The sequence below is a fragment of the Athene noctua genome, chromosome 1, assembly GCF_965140245.1.
Source record: "Athene noctua chromosome 1, bAthNoc1.hap1.1, whole genome shotgun sequence".
In the NCBI taxonomy this organism is placed as follows: Eukaryota; Metazoa; Chordata; class Aves; order Strigiformes; family Strigidae; genus Athene; species Athene noctua.
The window spans coordinates 211,118,589-211,141,800 of record NC_134037.1 but is presented as its reverse complement, the minus strand read 5'-3'; positions in this window follow the sequence as shown (position 1 = coordinate 211,141,800).

Sequence of the window (23,212 nt, the reverse complement as noted above, 5' to 3'; positions counted from 1 at the left end):
AGTTCAATGAGGTGCCTTCTACAGTCCCTCAGCTCACCTAAACCTCTTCTACTCTCCACAGACTTGTGGGTGCTATGGTTGTCTAGATATTTCCTTCAGGCTCACCAGAGTAATAGTGTGAGGAAAAGGAGACATAAATAAGGATGCTTTTCTTAAAAAATGCACTTTTGGGGAAAAATAAAAAAAGAAGAAAAAAAAGTATTATAAAAAAGTATTATAAAAAGTATTATAAAAACTATTATAAAAACTATATTCATGAACAAATTGTAAACTGAGTTCCAGAATATTCTGATTATTGAAATAAGACTGTATTCTGGCCTACTTACTGTAGGCTTAGGGAGATGTTAATGGAACAAATTTCTTCTAGACAAAAGCAGATTTCTTGAAAAGCAAATAAGAATTTAATTTCTTGTGGTCAGTGCATACAAGACTAAATGCATTCCATCTCTTTTCCAACCTGTCTTCACTGTGTGTGGCCCACTGTCCTTGCAAGATAGATAGTTTTGCTACTTTCTATGACAAATAGGAGGAGTAATGATGTGTTTCATCTGGTTAACTGAGGACAGATCCAATGTATGAGGTATCAGATAAGAATATAACCTTATCTTCTCAATTCCAACCTTGTGCAGCCTTTAATTTTACATATTTCTATCCCCAAGCCCTGCCCAGAGGACCACTGCTTCATTAGACAATTTAAAAAGTTGTCCTCATAAGTAAAGCTGCATGCACAAATACTAGTTTGTTTTCAATGTATTTTTTTGTTCAAAGAATGTGATAAAATAGAAAGAACGAAATATCAAGTTAAACATTTGTTTTCCCACTTGTCTTTTTTTTTTTCCCCAAAAGAATGTTTTAGCTCAAAGTAAACAATATTTAGAAAAAAGTTTTTTATTGTTATAACTGATGTTTGATATTATGAAAATTCAATTATATTAATTGTAAATATTTAATTTTATTTTATTATTCACTTTTGGGACATCGATTTTGTGAGAATTTGTAAGACGAAAGCATATGATTTGTTGGACAGTTTGTACAAAAATTCTGTTCAGCTTTTATAATGCTGACTAGAGCTTTGTGACTACAACAAAAAACTTCTAGTGTCTATCAGGTGTCTAATATGTATATACAACTGTGACTTGCAATTCTTGCAAGTTTGCATGTACTATTACCAAAACTTTCTGTAAAATCCTGTGTTTCTCTTTGTGGCATTTAAACTAAGATTCTCTGCAAAGATATATGAGTAACCAAAGGATTCAGGTTTTCTGCAAAATTGGAGAAATCTTGAGAAATTTCCCTATCATGTTTTTCTCAGTAATAACTAAATTTAAATAAATTAATTTAATGAAACAAATTCAAAGTAAAAAGAAAAATTTCAACAGGCATAGGAAACCTAAGATCTAGTGATCCTGTAAAAGATGAAGGTGAAAAAAGTTTTTTATTACAAAGCCTCAAAATCAAAAGGAAAAATTCATGTGCTGTGTCTAGTTCTGCTTATGATGAAGACATAATATTTTCTTTAAAATTAAAATTTTATTATTTAATTATAATTGTACATTTCAAAGTGCTATAATACCTGTATCTGTCATGCAACTGTAGTTTTATTAGATATTAAATTCTAGACATCTAAAGATCATTTAAGAGTATTAGGCACTATTTCCCATATTAAATAATAAGATCCAAAATTAATTATTATACATATTGGTCCCCGAGATAGAGAAGACAGGATGAATTAAGGTTTCTGTCAATAAAAAATATTACTACCTCAATCTTAGAAAATATACAGTTTCTAATTATTTTTTCAATGTGTAAGATTGAATATCCAGTCCAGTATTATGTCACATCACTATAAATTGTTGAGGTGAAATAAGCACATGATTTATTGTCTTCAAGACAAAAAAAAAAAAAAAAGATTGATTTAAAAATAAATCATAGTGTAATCTCTGTGTGAGTGCAAATAAGGTCTGTGATGCTAAATCACTATATCTACTGAATACAAGTTAACTCATAACAGCTCTGTGGGAGATTACAAAAATATATTAAAGGAAATTAAGATGATATTAACAAAGTTATCGACAGAAACTTCCATAATCAAAAGATTTTTGAATATTTCTTAATAAATCAAGATTTTATTTCATCATGTTGGTCAGAAACAGACAATCTCTGATATTCACTAGAAGGCTGCATCTTTTTCTACACATTAAAATGAGATATATCAGGGAATCTATGAGCCATAAACTTTCTCAATGGCAACAAAATTATATCAGCCAGCTGATTATACATCTGTTTACTAGAAATAAATCAGTTCTGTAACTGAACACAAAACAGCAATTGAAGTGGCAGATCTATGAAAGGTCATTCAAAAAAAAAAAAAATTAAACCATCTTTGCAGTCTGTTAATTAATAACTATATTATGGGAGGCATAACTACACATAAGTATTTTTCACAAATTTTTAAATATGTGAATAGATTGATTATTTATCACTGTTCCTTTCCTTTTGTTTGAATGAGGACATGAAAACAAGATGAAACTTTGTGGGATGCTTTACAGATACATGACATGTATGCATACAGATCAAATACTTTCAGAGATGTGAGACACCGTTAGACCAGACAGGAAGATTAAGGTGAAGGGGATAATGAGATAAACATGGGAAACTCCTTAACAGTTCTCTGAGTCTTATTTGCATAGGCTGACTTTGTCTTCCAGGTAATTTATGGATGAAGAGACAACAGTGTAGCTATGCCTTATACTATGAATTATGATTATGTAGAGGGCTAGTTAGAGGACTGTACATCTGTCTATGCCTGTAGATAGTCCCTTCATGTAGGAAAGAGGCAAATCAACATCGGCCTGTCAGCTCTGCACAGCCCCTTGCGAAGCTGCTAGGCTTTGATGAGAAACAGGCGTTGGGATAAGAAACTGCCAAATTGTGCCAGGCTGTCAGGGAAAAACAACAGACAGACGCAATGCTGAACTGTGGAAAAGTACTAAACTGTGAGAAGTTACCGCCACGTGAACAAGAAGTTGATTGTTCTGTACAGTGTGTGTTAGAGTGGTCTTATGCTGATAGGAGAAAAGGTAGATAGCTGTCTAATTACTGATTTGCTAATTATGATGTAAGAGCTTTAACTATAGCATAAGTACGTACTATTGTAATAATAAAGGGTCTTTCCTTTTGCACTTCATGGACAGTCTGTGCCTCAATTGCCACAGCTTCATATTTTATAGACAAAATAGTTCTAAAAACTTCTTGTTAGTCAACAACTAATGAGAAGTCATATTTATTTGAAATTAGGACAGGAAAACCAAAATCTGTTCCACGTTTGTTTAAATTTTCAGTGCCTTAATCATAAGGGAAAGATCTCTTCCTAAGACTCCTTTTGATACATGAGGAAGGTTTTCCCTTCCCTTCCCTTCCCTTCCCTTCCCTTCCCTTCCCTTCCCTTCCCTTCCCTTCCCTTCCCTTCCCTTCCCTTCCCTTCCCCTTGCCCCTTCCCTTGTTACTTCTATTGCATTTCATTCAGATCTACCACCAAAGTGACACACATAGTCTATACCCTTCTTCATCAGTTCAAAAAGTTAGACTGAAACTTTCATATTTAATATAAAATATTAGGTGAGTAATTTTGTAAGTCGGATTTGATTCTGAGTAACAAACGATTGTGTGAGAAACAATGAAAAGAGGATTTTTTTTTTTTCTTATTTCACAACCACCTGACAAAATTATTCCAATGGAAGTATTCAGACTCTATGAAAGCATTAACTCTTCTCAGTTACTCTAATACCAGAGTGCCATAAGAAACATGGAATGTACTATTGATGATAATTTGAATGTTGAAACAAACCAATTTTAAATATTTCAAACTTAAATCAACATCATATTTCAGAAGTAAACATAAATTCAGGTACATCATATCAAATTTATGCAAAGTATCCTGGGTAGCAATTGGAAATTTTTTTTTTTTTTTTTTTTTTTTTTTTTTTGTGAGGATGGGAAATGACTGGTTTTGCTTTATTGGTCTGGTACAGTTTATTCCATTACCTGCATGTTCTTTAATCTTACTAAACCATGAACCAAATTCCTCTTCTCTGGAGAAAACCAGTATATTGCAATCTTTGATGAATATTCCACGATCTCTTGGATCACGTGGAGAACAGTTACTTGAGTTTCTGTTAATTTTTTCTCAAAACAAAGGCATAACTACTCCTTGTTTGCATACCATGTGTTTACAGACAAAAGAATTACCTTACTGCTTGCTCTAAAATTATCACATTTTAACAGGTAATAAATTATAAATTCGTTCAAACTACTTTCCTAGGTAATTAATGAATTGGGTAATCTGCCAGAAACAGATTTTATTACTTTCAAGTGCCAAAAAAAAAAATCAGGCATTCTTAATTCTGTATACATTTAGAATTTAAACAAATGAATATGTATAATTTTTATGCATAAACTAGGAATTTTGTATTGTTACTGCCAAGTCTAAGAGGTATGGTATAATGACTCATAAAAAGAAGGACTGCATATTTATTCTATATATTACATTCTATTTAAAGGTAAACTTTTTTTTTTTTAAAGTGTTGTTTTGTACTCATTTTATATTGTGCATTTCTTCATTTTAAGGAAAAGTGTGGGACATACAAATGTCTATGTGAAAGTCACTCCTGCACAGCCTGATGCCACTGAAAGCTTGAGTAAATAAACATTCTATGTCATCTATTTAGGTCAGGAAAACTGATCTTCATCGAATTAATTCTAGAATAGAAAAGTAATAAAAAATGATGTCTGCTAAGATCTACCGAAGTTAAACATTTAAAGCAAAGACTCGACAATTCAGTTACTAAACGTACTATTTATAACATTTCATTTTGCTAATAAATGCCAGGGCTATTTTACTAGACATGCTAAAGGGAAATTTCAATTATTATCTGATAATATGAAAGTCCTATTTTGTCATGTTTTAATTTTAATGACATATTCATGGAATAGGTTAGTGCAATCTATTTTCCCCAGTATTATTAATCTGGATGCTTTCTGCTTCTTTAATCAAAATTCTAAAAGTCAAGAGGTCCCACCTTTATTGAAGTGATCAATCAATTATTTTTTTTTTTTTTTTTTTTGGTAAAGCAAACCCGTGAGCTTGCTTTTTTCATATTTTTATGGGATTACTAATTTCAGAATGCACATGAAATGCAGATATTCTTTAATGTCTAAGATTAACCTTCTCTTATTGAAAAACATGTAATAGATTGAGTTCAAAGAAGTTCTGCAGGTTCTTTTCAGTGGTGCCCAGTGACAGGACCAGAGGCAATGGGCACAAACTGAAACACAGGAAGTTCCATCTGAACATCAGGAAACACTTTTTTACTGAGAGTGTGACTGAGCATGGAAACAGGTTGCCCAGAATGGATGTGTAGTCTCCATCGTTGGAGATATTCAGAAGCTATATCTGGACAAGGTGCAAGGCAACTGTGCCAAGGTGGCCCTGCTTGAGCTGAAGAGCTGGATCAGATAACCTCCAGAGGTCTCTTCCAATCTCAACCATTCTGTGATTCTGTGATCTCACACACAGTGAAAGTAGAATGGCTCTTTCTTCATGTACTTCCCAACAGTAACAAAACCTCATGTTTTGATTTCCAGAGCTTGGGAGGATTTTATATAAAGGGAAGGGGAAAAGGAAAGGGAAAGGGAAAGGGAAAGGGAAAGGGAAAGGGAAAGGGAAAGGGAAAGGGAAAGGGAAAGGGAAAGGGGATCTTTCCCTTATGATTATGGCACTGAAAATGTAAGCAAACATGGAACAGATTTTGGTTTTCCTGTCCTCATTTCAAAGACATATGACTTCTCATTAGTTGTTGACTGACAAGAAGTTTTTAGAAGTATTTCATCAATATATTTATATATAGATGTGTATGTGTATGTACATATACGTGTATATATTATATACACGTACATTTTCATATCTATATACATGTACATAGACAAATACTTCTAGAGAAAACACTTCCTGTTTTCTAAAGACATTTGTAGAGAAAAAATATTAAAACAAACAAACAAAAAATCCTCATATTCCATGAATTATCTGCTAAAATGTTAAGACTCTTAGTGCCTGAATCTGGAGGAAAAATTTAGATCCTCTTCATATCAGTCAGACTCTTTGGAGACCCCCTAGGCCAACTGGCATAACTTCACTTTAGAGTACTTCTGTGCTCTGATGTTGCCTAAGTAGGATATTATGTAAATGCTCAGCAGTGTTCTAAGCAGCATGTAAATAAGATTGACTGTACTCAGATATAAGGAGGCACCACAAATCTCTTAGGTCTTTTGAAAAACTAATTTGTTAGGTGTGTACAAATAAAACTTTATTAATGTTTACATTATTAATTTTTATGAGTTAAATTTAAAAATGCTATCAATTTGCAGTCCTTATTTATGTGATATCTTTGTTTTTAAAGAATGAACTTAGTGAAATAAATGAATGTCAAAAATTACCTTGATACTCCTCAGCCCATGTTCTGTATGAATTGTTTAATGTTTTGGAGAGTTGCATCAACCTTGAGCTAAAGGATGTTTTGAAAGAAGAAACCACGTTCTGCAGCATAGCCAAGGGAAAGAGCTGTTTCTTGTAAAATTAGAATTCACTGAAGCAAAGAGGCCAAATGCAGAGAATGCTGGGAAGAAATAAATGGAGACAGAGCCTGATCTGCTGTTCATATGAAGGGAAGTCCTCAGGATCTCCTTTATCCAGGAATCTCTCCTTCCAGCAAACCCTGTTTTCCTGCAGGTTCCTTCTTCATTACTCTTTCTTACCCCCTCCATGACTCTTTATTCTTCATTTTACTGTATACTAGCCCCTCTTTTACAAGAAAGAGGAAAAAAACCATCTCTGCCTGCTGAGTGCCCAAAAACCTGGCCTTCCAGGGACTTTCTGAATGGCTATGCTGATGTCCTGGTTCAGCTAGGATAGGGTTAAGTTTCCCCAGCAGAGAGAGAGGGGGAAGGGATCTCCAGCCGGGTTATTCATAACATGCTGATGTCAGGTCCAGGCACAGGAGCGCAGGAACTTTTTCCTTGGTGGCTTTGGTGGCGGGGAGCTCACAGCGGGCTTGTTCCGTAACCATTTTCGGTATTTCTCTGTATATCTTTTGTCTTGCTTACTGTTATTGCTGTTTATTGTTACCATTGCTATGTTGTTGTTCAGATTGTTTATCACACTGTTGTATTAAATTTCTTCTTATTTTAACCCAGGGTTTGTGCCCCACTTCCAGCCTGACTGGCTGAGGGTGGGGTCTCCAGTCCCGGCAGGGCTTAAACCACCACAGCTGGACACAGATGTACAAAGTTTGGAGCTGAAGATGCCTTAAAAGGGAATAGTAATAAAAACCATCCTTGCTATCATTATGTTATATATAATACAAAGCATATGTTTTCTCAAACATGAAATTTAATTTAATGAGAACAACTTGACAGCATTTTCAGGATAAGTCTAAAATTGTCCTTAATTCTCTGAGTTTGAGATACACACTTGCACAAACTCAGTGAGAAAGATAAGCACCACTTGCCCCATTATTTTCAAGCATTTATGCACCTCAGAAAGTACACTCAAGACTGTTGGATGATTATCTTTGAGGAATTGATTCATATTTTAGAGATATTATTATTCTCTTGTCTTAGAAGTCTAAAAATATCAGAATCAAAATGCACATAAAAACATCCCCAAGGACTGATATAAGTGCCTTTGTTGAATGAAAAATAAAATAAATAATTACAGCAAATGTCCATGTGCAGTTGATAAGAAATTTCTTTTTTACCAAGGCATTAATTGAGAGATAATATATTAAAAAAACTAATCTTAAAGCAAATAAAAACAAATCAAACAAAGAAATACAAAAAGTTAGAATACAGCATCTATCATTTACCACATCATTTAATTACCATTGTATGATTAGCTGTCCTCCTATTTTTAATTACCACACTCTCATATGTATTACTTTGTTGTTATTTTTCTTCTAATTAGTTTTATTTGAAAAAGCTAATTACTTGCCACTTATTTCCTTACACTCAATGTGCAATTATCACTGATCCACAGTGAACTGAGTTGTTAACGATCGTATCAGGAAATACCTGGTTTTCCATTTCAGGGAAGCAAAAGTTATACAGTGATGACTCCTGCATTTGATTTCAGAGTTCCCTAAATATAAGGATGGGAAAATCTTCAGCTCCTTTTTATTAAAAAATAAAACAATATGTTTTATCATAAACCTGGGTCCAACATTTAATGACACTTCAGCAAAATGTCATACATATATTTATCATCTTCATTGGCTGTCAATCATTCACATTTTTCTTCTAAGTTCCTCAGCATTTCATAAGATAATTACTGCCGGGATGCCATTAAATGCTAATAACTGGATAATCCATTTCAAAATTATTTCATTATCTATACAATGGGTGAATATTGTATCATCATTTCAAACACAAAACGCATTTTACGGCTTTTTTTAACTTTAATATGTGCCATGGTTTTATATAGTCAACATTAAAGATGATTTTTAATCAAATGTCATAGACACTCTGTATTAAATACAGCTGGAATAATATTTCTAAAGCAGAATAATTAGCAGAATTAGATGGCACTATGTTGGTGATTAGATTTCTTAAAATAGCCAGTTCTGTTGATTAATTTAAAGCATAATATTCTATAAAATCTTGAATTATAGTCTACTGGGAACCCCCAGATCTAAGGTGCTGAGAGACAGAATCAAGTAAACCATTGTAATAATTGTTCAGTTTACAACAATGCAGCTTTCACTTTTGTTAATTTTACAACCAACTTGCTTTAAAATGAAAATTCTCCAAAAAGGATAAAGCAACACTAATTCTAGGGTTTTTCATAATTCTTAATAGCATAATTTTACAGGATTTGAAATTATAAAATACTTTGCACACTTTTTTATTGTAAAAAACCTTTGCTTTTTTTTTTCTTTTTTTTTCTCTTCAGTGCTTTTAAAAAAGCTAAAAAAAGTTATCACAGACTCACAGAGTGATTGAGATTGGACCTCAAGATGATAGTGTGCAACACCACTGCTCAAGCAGGGCCACTTAGGAACAGTTGCCCAGCACAATGTCCCTTTGGCTTTTTAATATCTTCAAGGTAGGAGATTCCACAACCTCTCTGAGCAACTTGTGCCAGTGCTCCGTCATGACCTCACAGTGAAAATGTGTTTCCTGATGTTCAGACAGCACCTTCTAGGTTTCAGTTTGCACCCTTTGCCTCTTGTCCTGTCTCTGGGCACCACTGAAAAGATCTTGGCTCCATCTCCTTGCACCCTATCTTCAGGTGTTTGCATACATTGATAAGATCCCCCTGGAGCTTTTTCTTCTTCAGGCTGAAGAGCTGTTCAAGCTCCCTCAGACTTTCTTCATAGAAGAGATGCTCCAACACTTTCATCTTTTTAGTAGCCTTTCGATGGACTCTCTCAAGCATGTCCATGTCTTACAGGCCCTGCCCCAGTGATGCTGTAGCAGGGGCAGTGTCCAGATCCCCACAGCCCTGTTTTGCCTGGCGGTGGGCCCCACCAAGACAGGCACACCTGCGGGCCCTTGTCCTCATCTAGCATCAGCCCATCCCCAACCCCAGTGAGGTTCTGCCCAGCTGCCATGCTCCTGTCTGGGTGGTGGGATGTGTGCTAACTGTCAGCCCCTACCAGGATGTCCCATGGAGACATCCCAGCTCCATGGAGCAGCCATCCTGTGAAGCTTTCTGAGGTTGAGCTTGGGAAGTTGAGTGCTCAGAACTGAGGACATAAGAAAACAATGGTTGGTCCCTTTGTGTGGGTGCCCTGAGATATTTTCTGTGGGATCTTTTAATTATTAAATATACGGAATTACTTTTTCCCCAGTATGAGTCGAAGGACTGTAGCTGGTACACTGCAGAACTTGTCTTAGAATTATAAGTTTTTTTAAAAAAAACAAATGCCCCCCCCTCCTCCCCCCTCCCCCCCAAAAAAAAACCAAAACACCAAAGAAACAAACCCAAAACAATAAACAACTGAGGGAATTTTGTTATTATCTGGATATTTTAGTGGCTTTTCTGTAAGATGAGATCAAACTGGCTGTTAACAACTGTTTCTAGAGTAGCAACTATGTGCTTGTCACTTTTTAGGAGTTGGATTTGATTCCAGCAAATGTTAAGTACTGCCAGCTGCAAAGAATTTCAAGAGAGTAGAATTCTGAACATATTAAGTACAGTATAATAATACAGACAGACCCTAGAGTTATTAAAAAATCAATGTTTAGAGTTCATGTTCCTGGTTTGTAATAGATGAACATGTACACCTTCTCCTATATGTGTGCAGTTAACTAAACACATTAATACTATGAAACACTCAGTTACCCATAGGGCAAACATAACTCTACAAAGAAATAAACACATTTATGTGTGGAGAAAAGATGTAGACTCTGTGGTAAATGTAACATGGTACTGCAGGTATTTAGTACTTTTCATACTTTATATAGAGACCAAAATGCACATAAGGAAAGTGGCATGTGTATGTATAAATTCTATACACACAGACTAAATTATTTCTCTTTGTGAGAAGTTTGTTGTGGCAGTGTCCAGACCACACCAAGAGTGTAAGTAACCCTCCTCTCATAGACTCTTGCCTCTTCCCTCCTCAAATCCACAAGGCTTCTAAATTCAGGACCATGTTTGACCAGAAACTTGAATAGGTAGCTCTCAGCAATAAGTCAAAATGAAAAAAAAAATCCAAAACCAAATAAACAAACAAAAACGAAAACAGAAATAAAAATTGTTTATAAATTATATTCCCACTGCTTTAAGATTTGCAAGACAGATTTCTCTTTTTAGGTTTGTTTTCATAAAATTTCTTGTTTGTGCTTGAAAAAAAAATCCATAGAAGATGCACTGTGTTTTTCTTTATATCTTACAAGGACCTCAGATGAGGTCTGCCTTGATTTTTTGCTTTCCTCATAAGTTTCACAATCCCTTATTTTATCCATATCATTACATTATTATTATTATTATTATATTACAAAGAAAATGGAAAAAAAAAAGCAACCACATCTTGAATATGTGTAATAAAAAGACAGTATTACACAAATAGATTACAGTTTTACATAAACATTGTTCTGATCACAGTTAAATAAAGAGTATTTTATTTTGAAGGATAGCTTTATGAATGATAATACATGACCTTGAGTTCAGTTTCTTCTGTCCTTGGAATAGTTCTATCTTTACATCCATAATTCCAATCTCTATGTGTATCAAGTATCTTCTAACATTTCCAATCTCATTTTAGGGGAAAAGGGCTATAATTGCTGGAAATAATTGACTTGATGTTTTAGCTAGCTAGTCAGAAAGAGTAAACAGAAACCAGTGGCCATCCTGTTTCCTCTTACTAACTGTGTAAAAAAATGAATATACCTCTCTTGTGAGGCATGGTGCTGTAAAAATTCAGAGTACCAAGTTGGATCAGAGATGTTATTGTTACAGAATTTATTCTGAAATAAAAAGAATAACAAAAGATGTAACATTCTCTGTGCTGTCTTCTGGTGATATAGCTTCTCCAGCTTGCAAAGAAAATAGGTAGGGAGGTGTGGTCCTTTTCCTTCACAAAGCCTACCTCCTATTGCATGTTTCCTTCACTGACCAGGATATCAGCATCATCAATCACTGACACGTGGAGTATGGTACTGTGTGAGCAATACTGTACCTCTTCTTGACAGTCTTGGAACTCACTGTCATGCAAGCTTCACACTCCTCTGGGCAGTTTACCATCTGACTAAAGTTCTCTAAGAAAAGTAATACAGTTAAAAATCATTAATTAAGTGTCTATTGTAAGACTGATTTTTTTTTTTTTTGTATTACTAGTTTCTAAAACTATACTAGACTCCTATGTAAGTATGAATGCAACCCAAGTATTACTAACTCCCTTTTCTATTTAAAAAAATCTCAAAACCTTTGACGTTTTCTTCATTTTGCAATTTCCTGTTCTTCTTGATATGAAGAATTTTCTTAAATGTTGGAATTCACATCTTGAAAATTATAATACTTTAATGTCATAATTAAGCATCATGTCCAAGTCTCTTTTTTTCAGATAGAACACATGAAAATTTAAGTGAATCAAGTGAAAATGTGAATTAAGGGAATCAAAGGGACCAAAAGTTTATCTGCACATCTTAATCTTAAAAATGTCCAAATATACAGAAGATTTTCATTTTGTTGTTTTTCTCTAATTTATTACTAAGTGAGAAAGGTTTGGAAAAGCTTGTTTTTTACTTAACAATGTTTAATTGACCCCCACCTTGTTTAGGTTTTGTGTAAGTTTGAATGAATGTGTCTATAGTTATAAAAGACAGTGCATAGACACAGAAAATAGACATGAGCACAAAAAATTCTAAAGGCATAGAAACTGCTACTCAGTAGTTAAGATCAGACTACCTTGTTGTCCTGGTTTTGTCCAGGATAGAGTTAAATTTACTTGGGCTGAGAGGGAGCACAGCTAGAGGGCTGGGCCCAGATCAATCATTTGAGTATTCCATATCATCTGACATCATGCTCAGTATATAAGGGGACATGCTTTCTCATTTTCCGTTCCAGTTTCGGTTTCCTGATTGGCAGCAGGATTTCTGGTGCAGTTGGGATCGTAAACGAATGGCCATGAGGTGATTGACTGCCAGATGAGTTCAAACCATGACACTTGTTTTTCATCAAAAGATGTTTCTAAGTCCTCTGACATCCATATTTCAGTGGTGACATGAAAGGCATTGTTTCCTGGATGCGAGGTGTTGAGTCAATGATCAGAATTTGTGAACACTTGATGTGACACCTAACGTCTTGAGCTGCAGCCCACTAAATAGACTGGAAGAAAAGCTTTTATGTTTTTCACACCTTTTATTTCCCCACTAAGGGGTCAGAAAATGCTTCTGAGTCTTAACAATGTGACAGTTTTTTCAAAATCAATCCCAGCTACTGTGCAACATCCACATCTCCTTTGGGGAATCAATATCTTAAAAGTTACTCAAAGCAGAAGTTAGGTCTATATTATAGGTCAAGCCACACTGACAGGTTGATAAGGCAGAGAAGGTCACTTATCCTGTATGGCAGAACTGGGAACAGAGTTCTGTTCTGATCAATCCACTAACAGGATAAGAAAGTGTCTCAAAGTGACATGCTGTGTCCATTGAACTTAAACTCCACCAATCTGCTGTTCATTTAAACCTTGCTTCTGTAAATTTTCTGGAAATGCCTGTCGAGCAGTTCAGTTTTTATGCTTCTTTCTGTAAGTTTCTGTCTGGAATTTTGTCCTTGGAGAAAAGTTCCTTTTGAAAAAGTTTTTATGTTCCAGCACTTAAAATGAATATCCAGATTTTACTTCAGAAGCCTATCCAATAGAAAAAACTTTGATCAAGAGCAACTGATGTACATTTCATATTTATATATCATGATGTACGTTTCGTGAATATATTCCTGAAACAGTACACATTTATTTCAATGACTATTCAAAATTGTGTGTGTGTGTCTGAATATACCAAAATTGAAATGTGAACTTTCCAGGTTTGGACTCTAAATGGTCAATATTATTTGATGGGATTAGAAAATATCAATTAATCTTACCTACTTTTTACAGTTACAAGAAAAAGGAAAAAAAATTAAATTTTTGGTACTGTTGCTTTGAGTGGTTCATGGCTCTAAATCTATATATTCAGACACTAAATACACAATCATAAACACATTTGCCAAATTGACAGAAAAAAACAATGTATCTTTTTCAGTATTCCTTTATGATGTCTATTCTTTTCTCTCATGTAAAGGTTTGTAGAGTTCATTAGTGAGATAAATGGTACTGCACTTACTTGAAGAGATTCTTTCTTCCCATTAACACTGACCTGACTGGTGTTACATGTCATGAGAGTGCGTATAGAGGAGAATAAAAAGTCCCATTCAATTTTTGTCATTCATCCGTGTCCTGGTTCAGCTAGGATAGGGTTAAGTTTTCCCAGCAGGGAGGGGGAAGGGATCTCCAGCTGGGTTATTCACACCATGCTGATGTCAGGTCCGGCACAGCAGTGCGGGAAGCTTTCCTTTGTGGCTTTGGTCGCAGGGAGCAGGCGCGGCGGGCTGGATGAGTTCACTGCGGTATTTCTCTGTATATCTTTTGTCTTGTTTACTGTTATTACTGTTTATTGTTGTTATTATTGTTATTGTTGTTGTTCAGATTGTTTATTACACTGTTGCATTAAATTTATCCTTATTTTAACCCCGAGGTTTGTGCCCTACTTGTGTCTGAGGGTGGGGGAGGGACAATTGCAATATGGTCTCTGGTCCCAGCAGGGCCTAAACTATCACAATCCGTAAAATATTTAAAAATATAGAAAAATTAACTAAAATATATAAAGGTTGCATGACAATATTTTGTTGTCTTTAAATTTAGTAAAAGGGTTTCCTTTGGCTGGGTTTGAAATTAATTATTATTTTTTTTTTTTCCTTACAGTATTCTATGCATTCTTCAGAATTATTCTGCAACAAAATGGATGAAAAGTAAGATCCTTTTATCTTTTTGTTATTTTATTCCTGTTCCTCTTTATGAATTTATAAAAACCTTCTGCAGCATTTACAACACAATGAAATTAGACCTAGTTTTCCTTATCCCACAGGTGATGGTTGGAAACAACTAAGAAAATTTACCTAAATTTTAAGTTTAAATGGTATTACATGTTTTAATTTATGACATTATTTTAGGTCATCAACTCCAGCTCTATTAGCATAATACTTCAGATATCTCCAGATACCTAAAAAAGCATGTGTGTCTGTGTATGCATATGTGCACTCAGGTTTGAGAAGAGAAAGAGAGCAAATTATCTACTTTTTATACATTTCTTTGCATAATCGTCCCTCTATTGAAACCTTAGGATAACTTGCAAATTACAGAAAAATGGTTGGGGAAGGAGCATGTGGGCATGCCTATATGACCCACCGATAGCAATTCACCTGCATGAAAACAGCTCTTAATGTAAGACTGTAAGTACAACCTGTCTGTGTCTGTGTCTGTCTGTGGATCTGTACTGAGTAAGCAAAACTGTCCAGAGGGCATTTGCCAAAAAACTCATCTTATTAAAGAGAAAAAAAAGCGTCAGCCTCCAACTAATGATGATCATCAGCTGGATTCAACAGTAACTGTGAAATACTGAAAAGACTTTTGAAGCAAAGAAGGAATCAGCCTGGTAAGAAATACAAAAGAAGCATAAACATTTCTAGCATGGAGATAGAGACCTTGGAAAGGAAGCATCAAGGTCTGTCCCTGCTGACAGTGTCCCAGGACACCTGACCATTGCTTGGGCTTGGTAGCACAGCCTTCCCATGGGCCACTGAAATCAGCCTGCTCCTGGCTAGTAGAGTGACAGTACCCAAGTGGTGAGTAACACTGATTGAAACTAATGTTATGTTTTGTATGTTGCATTACTGATACGGATCCTGAATGTATGATTCACTGACTGCCAGTTAATAATCTGTCATTAATAAATTCATAAATCACTTTGATCAGGAATTTTGTCTTAAAGCATTTGAACTGAAGAATTTTTCCTTGAGACAGAAGAAAATTTCTGACATTCAGCTTACCAAAGTAATATAGAAAGCAATGTATTTTAATATAGGTTGAGTACTGAGATACAAGAGTAGTCGAACTTAAAGTGAAGTATGCAAATTAATACTGATAAGCTGAAGCCTTGATGTCAAGAAGTAATTACTAGGGGAGGAGGGGTATTTAAAAAATCCCATGACAGGACATAATGGGCTGTTTCAGACCTGCCTGCTAAATAAGGTATCTATTCCTTTAAGGTTGGCACATGAAACTCGTAAGTCTAACACTCGAGGGTCAGATTTTGCACAGAAACTATTAAAAAGCAGACGAAAGGATGAGGTTTTTCTCCATATCTACTTGATATATATTCTACATCTCAGCAGTGAAACTTCTCTGGTAGATATCAGGAGGGATATGTAGTAAAAAATCCTAGGACTGAGCTTTTTTTCAACTCTATCTAATTCTGCTGCACACTTAGGATATTCCACAAGACCATCCCACCCAATATCTTTGCATGAGCACACACTTACAGCAACACAAATTCAGAACTTGGTATTCCCTACAGGTTTTCTTTCTCAATGTCTTCACAAGCATTCTTGTTCCACCTTCTCATATAGTAATTATTTTACTTATTTGGAGGGATCTAATATAATTTTTAGAGTTAACTCTTTAATACTTTATTAATGTATGTGAAAAATATAGTAAAAGTAGTACAAAGGAAAATCAGCATATATAAGAATGCTTAACCATATTTTTCAAGGCATCAGTGAATGAAATAAGAAATGTCACCCAAATTACCAGAGCTACCTTTTTTTTTTTCCCATTGAAATATTATGTTTGAAAAACAGTACTATATTGAGTGGCAAGGTTCTGGTAGCAGGACTGGAAGGGTGCAGGGGCAGTCTCTGTGAGAAGAGTCCAGGGGTTGTCCCATGCTGGACACAGCTGTTTCTAGCTGGCTCCAACAGACCCACTGCAGGACCTAGCTGAGACTATCAGCCAAGCTGGTAGTGTCTGTAGGAAAGTGTGTTTAAGAGACATAAAAAAAACCCCAAAACTGGCCAGGCTGAGGAGGAGGGAGCTAAAAGAGAAAAAGCAGAAGGAATGCTCAAGACAGAGAAGGAGGAAGAGGAGGTGCTCCATGGTGCCAGAGCAGACACACTGCAGCCCATAGAGGACCCCACATGGGAGAAGGTGTGTATTTCCTGAAGGAAATGGTGTGCTGTGGAGAATCTATGCTGGATCAGGATAAAAGTGTGTGAGGAGGAAGGAATAGCAGAGAGGAACTGTTATACACCATAAACCTGCAGTAAACACTGAGAGTGAAGAGCTAGGGGGGAAATTGGGTTTTAGGCAAGGTTATCTACCACAGTTACACCAGTGTCTTGGAGCTCACTGAAGGGAAATGAGTACAGTGTGGACTTTGTGACTGACGGGAATGTATATAAAAAAATATACGCACCTACATCCATCTCCTCTGAACATAAATTCAGTAGTTAATTTTATATGTAATTCCATCATTATTTTTCTTCAATTTGCAGTATTCCCTTGAAGTGATGACAGCATTTTAATCTGAATTAAGGTTCTTGTCAATGCCAATATGATGCAACACTTTTATTTATGATTCTATTTATTACACTAATCACAATTTATTTGCGATAGCTATTTTCCAAGTAGACAGGATTCAATGACCTGTGTCTGCAGGAGGTCACAATGCCTCTTAGACACACTCATCAAATTGTTATTTCTATTTTTCAGTGAAATTTCATTGCCATTAACCTTTTCCAAAGAGATTTAAAGAATGTTATTAGTTATGTGTCCTAATCAATTAGAAATTACATTTAAAGCTTAGTTTGTGCCTCTGTCAAAAACATTGCAAACATAATACTTGACATGCACATACTCTTGTACTCACAAATACACACCCCACACACATTTGCATGCAGCTCTGTCTAAAAGTGCTCTAGAAAAGAAAGATAACTTGCTGCTGTAGCATTGCTGTATCCGCAAAATTTTTAAAGGCATTAAGTGATTTTACTGGCAATAGAGGCTGGCAGTTAGGAGAGTACTAGACACATTTATTCTTACAGAGTTTATATTACTGATAAAGTTAAATATTGAGCTAGAAGCTTGCTCAAATGAAAAGTTGTCAAAAGAAAATCAGAATAAACTAAAAATAGGCATAAACCCTTATGTTCTGTTAATCTTTTCATATAAAAATATTATAAAATAATCTCCATTGTTTTAAGGACTCAAGGAACAATCATTTTAAATAGACTTTCTTAACTTACTGACATTAATAGTTGTCCTGACTTTCAAACCTTTAAAGCATAAAAACTCATTCCTGTCAATTCTGCATAGCCAGTAGATCAAGGAACATGAAACTTTTTTTCCACGCATTGTACTACATCACAAATAATACATGCAGTTCTGGGACCCCTGAGACAGGGAAGACATTGATACAGTGGACCAAGTCCACCAGGATTGGCATAGCTGGAGCACTTGATCTTTGAGGAGAGTCTGAGAGCCCTGGCCTTTTTCAGCTTGGAAAGAGCCAGCTGTGGGATATCTAACAGCAGCATACCTCCCCTCCTCAGTGCCTGTGGGGAGGTTACTGAGAAGGCAGTCTCTACTGATGTACATAGCAGGAAAACAAGGAAGAGTGATACTAAATTAGAACAAGGGGAGGCCAGCTGGGTATAAAGAACTAAAAAACTCAGAGAATACTTAGCCAGCAGAGCAGGCTGCCCAGAGAGGCTGTGCAGTGTCCATCCTTGGGGTTTTTCAGTACTCAGCTGAAGAAAACCCTAAACGATATGGTTTGAATGCACTGTTAATCCTGCTTAGAGCACAAGGTTGGTTTAGGTAGCCTCCTGAGGACCCTACCAACCCAAATGAGTCTGTGATTCTACCATTTCTGGGTTTTGTTATGAGCCATATGCAATACCTACAGTGGCAAAGGCAGGAAAGTTGCTCAAGTAATTCATCAGAGAATGACACATTAGAGAGTAACATACCCTCATCCTGGAAAAGTTTACAAAATGTTCTAAACAAGTATTTTCTCTTTAATTTGTCCATTTAGATACTAAGATTCAGTTTCTAGGTATATAATTTCAACTATACCAGAAAACTTAATACACTGCAGGTCTGACAAACAGAGGTTTTTTTCTTCTTTATCTCACCCACTGAAAGCAAGTAGGATTCCTTCAAACTCTAACAAAACTAATCAATCAACTGGGAACAGATGTTGAAATAAATAAATAAGGAAATAAATTTTTAAAAACCACCACAAAAAAAAAAAAAAAAAAAAAACAAACAAAACAACAAAAACCAAAACACTAAACAAAACAAAACTAAAACACCGAAGGAGAAATTCTCTCTTCCAGAGCCCCATGCCTTCTGGACCTTATCTGGATACTTTACATTACAAACAAGGCAGTGCTCAACCATTTTTTCCCGAGGCCATAAAATCTGTATGGCTTTGGGGGGGAAAAGACTGTATTCCTCACTACTCTGCCTTGGTACCACCAGTGTAAATGCCATGATATTGCCACAGAGGGTGAAAGAATTTCTGAAGAGAATAAAATGACATGAATATAAAACATTCAGGAACTGATGTACATCTGTAGCAATACTTTTCTTCTTTCAAATTATCACTAAAGATATCTGTTTAACTTCCAAAAAAGTTATAGGTACAAAAAAGAAACTCAGATTTAAATTTCATTTTTGAACACCACACAAGCTAAATAATTCTTCTGAAAAATGTTCAGGTACTTGTTTCTATGTGAGCATCAGATCCACTTCTGCAACTGTGTACTTTTTTGTATGAAATTGAGATCTCTCTCTGGCTCCTTTGAAATCTGTGGAAGGAAAATTTAACTTCAGCTCTCTGAAAGAAGTAATGATGGATAGGTATGTTTTTTTCATATATTTTTAACATACGTTTATGATATTTATAATCCTTTCCGACTGCTGTTTTTCATTAAAAAAAAAAAAAATAAATTAAAAATGTTTAATAATTCTATAATTAATTCCAAAACATTCTGACAGAAGAATTCATAGTGTCATCCAGGAGGAGAAATATGCTTTTAAATGTTCATTGTATTATCTGTTTATTTTATTTTTTTAAAACATCAATGCCAGACTGACTTATTTCTCTTTGTTAACATTGTATTAAATAAATAAGCTTATGCATATTTGTATAAAGGTATTTTTTTAGAAAAAAAATATAACCAGATTAATATGCTGAAAAATATTTTAGAAGTCCTTTCTGTAGTTCTTCAGATCTGTAGTCAATTGTCTAAGGTATCACATTCAAAAGGCTCAACAGCATATCGGCTTTCATTCAGTTCAGTGCAATTTCTAAAAGGAGAATTTATCACATCTAATTTTAGACATGAGCAATGTAAACTTTCACACTTGAGTTCCAGTGCAGGAGCTTCATTTTCTACTTTTTAGACAATGAAGAGAAACAAGAAGTTGGTCTGATTATTCTGGTTAAATGTAAATATTTACTCTGTGATGACAAGAATCACATCCTGGACATATCAGTTCACTTCTATTGACTATAAAGACAGGCTTGGTGTTCATCTGTCTTTAGTCACACTAATTCTTTCATGAATTCTACCTTCATTATGTTGAGAATGAAGACTGTTTTCAACTTATACACACACATAGAGAAAAGAGACTGTCATATGCTTTTCTCTGACCACAAGTTTGCATATTTTTAAGGGCAGATCAGCTTAGATTACATTCTATTAGTACAAATTTTCAGAGTTGAGGTAGATCTGCTTGAAATAACTATTTCCACAAGAAAATAAGTTGTAGTATTAAAGGGATATATGCATGTGTGCCTACTTCCATACATATGCATTTATATTAGGACTTCTACAGTTATGTGAAAAAAAGTTGTTATTAATAAGTGTCCAAGCAAATTTTTCAATACACATGGAAGTGGTTAGTAACTAAATGCATTACTCTGTTTAAATTCAGAAGCCTTACTTAATAGATAAAAATGAAGATAAGGCAAGAGTGCACAGAAGGATGAGAAATATATTGTATGTGTAGGTATAGATAAAACTATATTATAGAAATTCAGGTAAGAGGAAATACCTCTTTTTTGGATTAGTGAATGGGAAAAATGGTAAACAGTTAGAACAATCTGTCTAGCTTATTCTCTGGAACATACACTTAATGTATTTCAATATATCAAAAAATTATTTGAAAAAGCAATAAATAAAGCAGAGACAGCACAGTGATGATTTCAGAGCATAAAAAAAAAAATTGACAAAAATCTACAAGAATCTTCTAGTAGAAAAGTCTTGGCACAACTGACAGAAGAAAATTAATTTTAGCTATGAAATTTAAAAAAGCACAGCCAACTAAAACACAATATTCAAATTTCCCATTACCACTGATAAAACAGATCTAAAAGTCATTATGGATGGTTAACTGAAAAATTGGCCCAACATTCTGCATTTCTGAAAAGGCAAGAGGTACAGTGATGCGTGGAAAGAGAATCTACAACTCAGAGTTATAAAGCAGGTATGTTTATTCTGGCACCGGGGTGCAAGATTTCTCTACAAAGCTTGCACACCAACAACACAATTTACCAGAAATTTAGAGAGTGTAAATATACATATTCATAAAGTGGAGTTAGTTCAAAAGGCTTACATCAGAAATTTTTGTTACTTTTCACCCAGTTCCTCAGAGCATGTGCAGATTCTCCTAAATAATTTATTGAGTGGTCCCAGCCAATTTACTACCTCTATCTTATCTAAAAGCACTAGCATACTGGTTTCTACTGTCCACACGTGGCTATCTGTACTCTGCAAAGGCTCAGCTTGTTAGAACACATCTGCTCCCCAAGGACGTGTCTCTTGGTTTTGATGAAAACCATAGTCCTTGGTAAGTTTCCACAGAACAGTCAGGGAAAACAAGATTATTAAGCAATAATCAGAAATCATTATAAGTTGCTATAAGTAAATAAGTTGCAAAGAAGGTGATCATTTCCCTGGATCAACAGTAAGAAAACTTAGGGCATTAGTTGTGAAATAACACCTTTATAAAAATATTGCATTCCTGATAGGTCTCTATTACATCTATGTTTTAAAACCAAAGTGAAGTATTAATCATCTTTTCTCAAACAAAATATCGACATATTAGATCGATGTTACAACAAATAAAGGGGAAATGAACTTTTTTTTAAATTCCAAACCAGACTAAGTAGGCAGATATCAGCTGCCCCTTTTCTAGCTCTAGGAAAGAAAGTAAAGAACTAGAAAAGGAACAAGAAAAAGAGAAAAGCATGAACATGGAATAGTTTTCACAGAGAGAATAAATAGCTTAGGTTGCCTCAGCCTGGCAAATTAATCTACAAACCTATATGACTAGGGAAAGTGAATAAAGAATTACTTTTACATTTTAGTTTACTGTCTCACAGTAGATAAATTGGCAGGTAGAATACGAAAAGAAAGGGTAAGTTCTATTTTATACATAAAAGCAAAAGTGTTGAAAAAGTGTTGATTAGATTATCGGAAAGTCCTAAAAACAATGGTGGTCAGCAACTGGGTGATAAAAAAATCATTTCATGGTTACCCTGTTTATTTCCTTCTTTATCCTATTTTATCAGGTAAGATCAATCTTGGTCTGAACCACTATAGCTTTCTTATCATCTTACAGGAGATGTGTCCAACTACTGTTTAAGTACAAAATGTGCCTTATTGTAGCTGCTTCACTGACGAGACCCTCTTCGTGCAGCAACATGGTAGAGCAGACACAGTGATTTACACGGGCTTTGCTGCAAAGTCTACTGATGCTGTCAGGAAACCTTCCATGAACTTCCGTAGGATTTGGTGAGGTCAAACATCTCCCACTTCTTAAGTGCAATGAGAAGTGCTATGCATGTTGTAGCTCATACAGTCAAACAGGAAAAAATATGGGTGTTTTATTTCTTCTTTGGCATTTATCATTTGCAAAATGCCTAAACAGTCAGGATTGCAGTGGACAGATACATATGATGATGTAAAAGTATGAATTGCTTTAGGAAATATTAAGGTGTTAATACAGTTTTTAGAATAGGTTAACAAATAATAAAAAGTTGGGATGAGGGAAGAGGATTTTCAGAATGCTTTTTTTTTTTTTTTTTTTGCTGTGTAGCTGTCCATGAAACATTTATAAGCAGTAAAACATAGAACTTGTTTAACTGATACACTGATCAACAAGGTTGTAACAGCAGCAGTATTTCTTCCAGGTGGATGGGAAAAAATGTGAAGCATTCACCCTATATCACACCTACATTCTCTCTATATAGAGACATGTACTTGTATTAAATATTACAACCGTTTTCAGTTCACATTGGACTACAATATTTCTATTCATTAGAGATTCACATTATAATGAGGAAAATATGTTGCATTGCTTGACCTAATGTCAGTTAGTGAAATGAAGATAATGAAAACATTTGTTCACTTTACACAAGAATAAAAATCAAGATGGAAATATATTTCAGATTTTTAAAAAAACCTTAAATATTGTGTACAATATGGATTTGGAACAGTATGCATTATATTTTCACTATTATCATTACATTTTTACAATCATGCAGATCA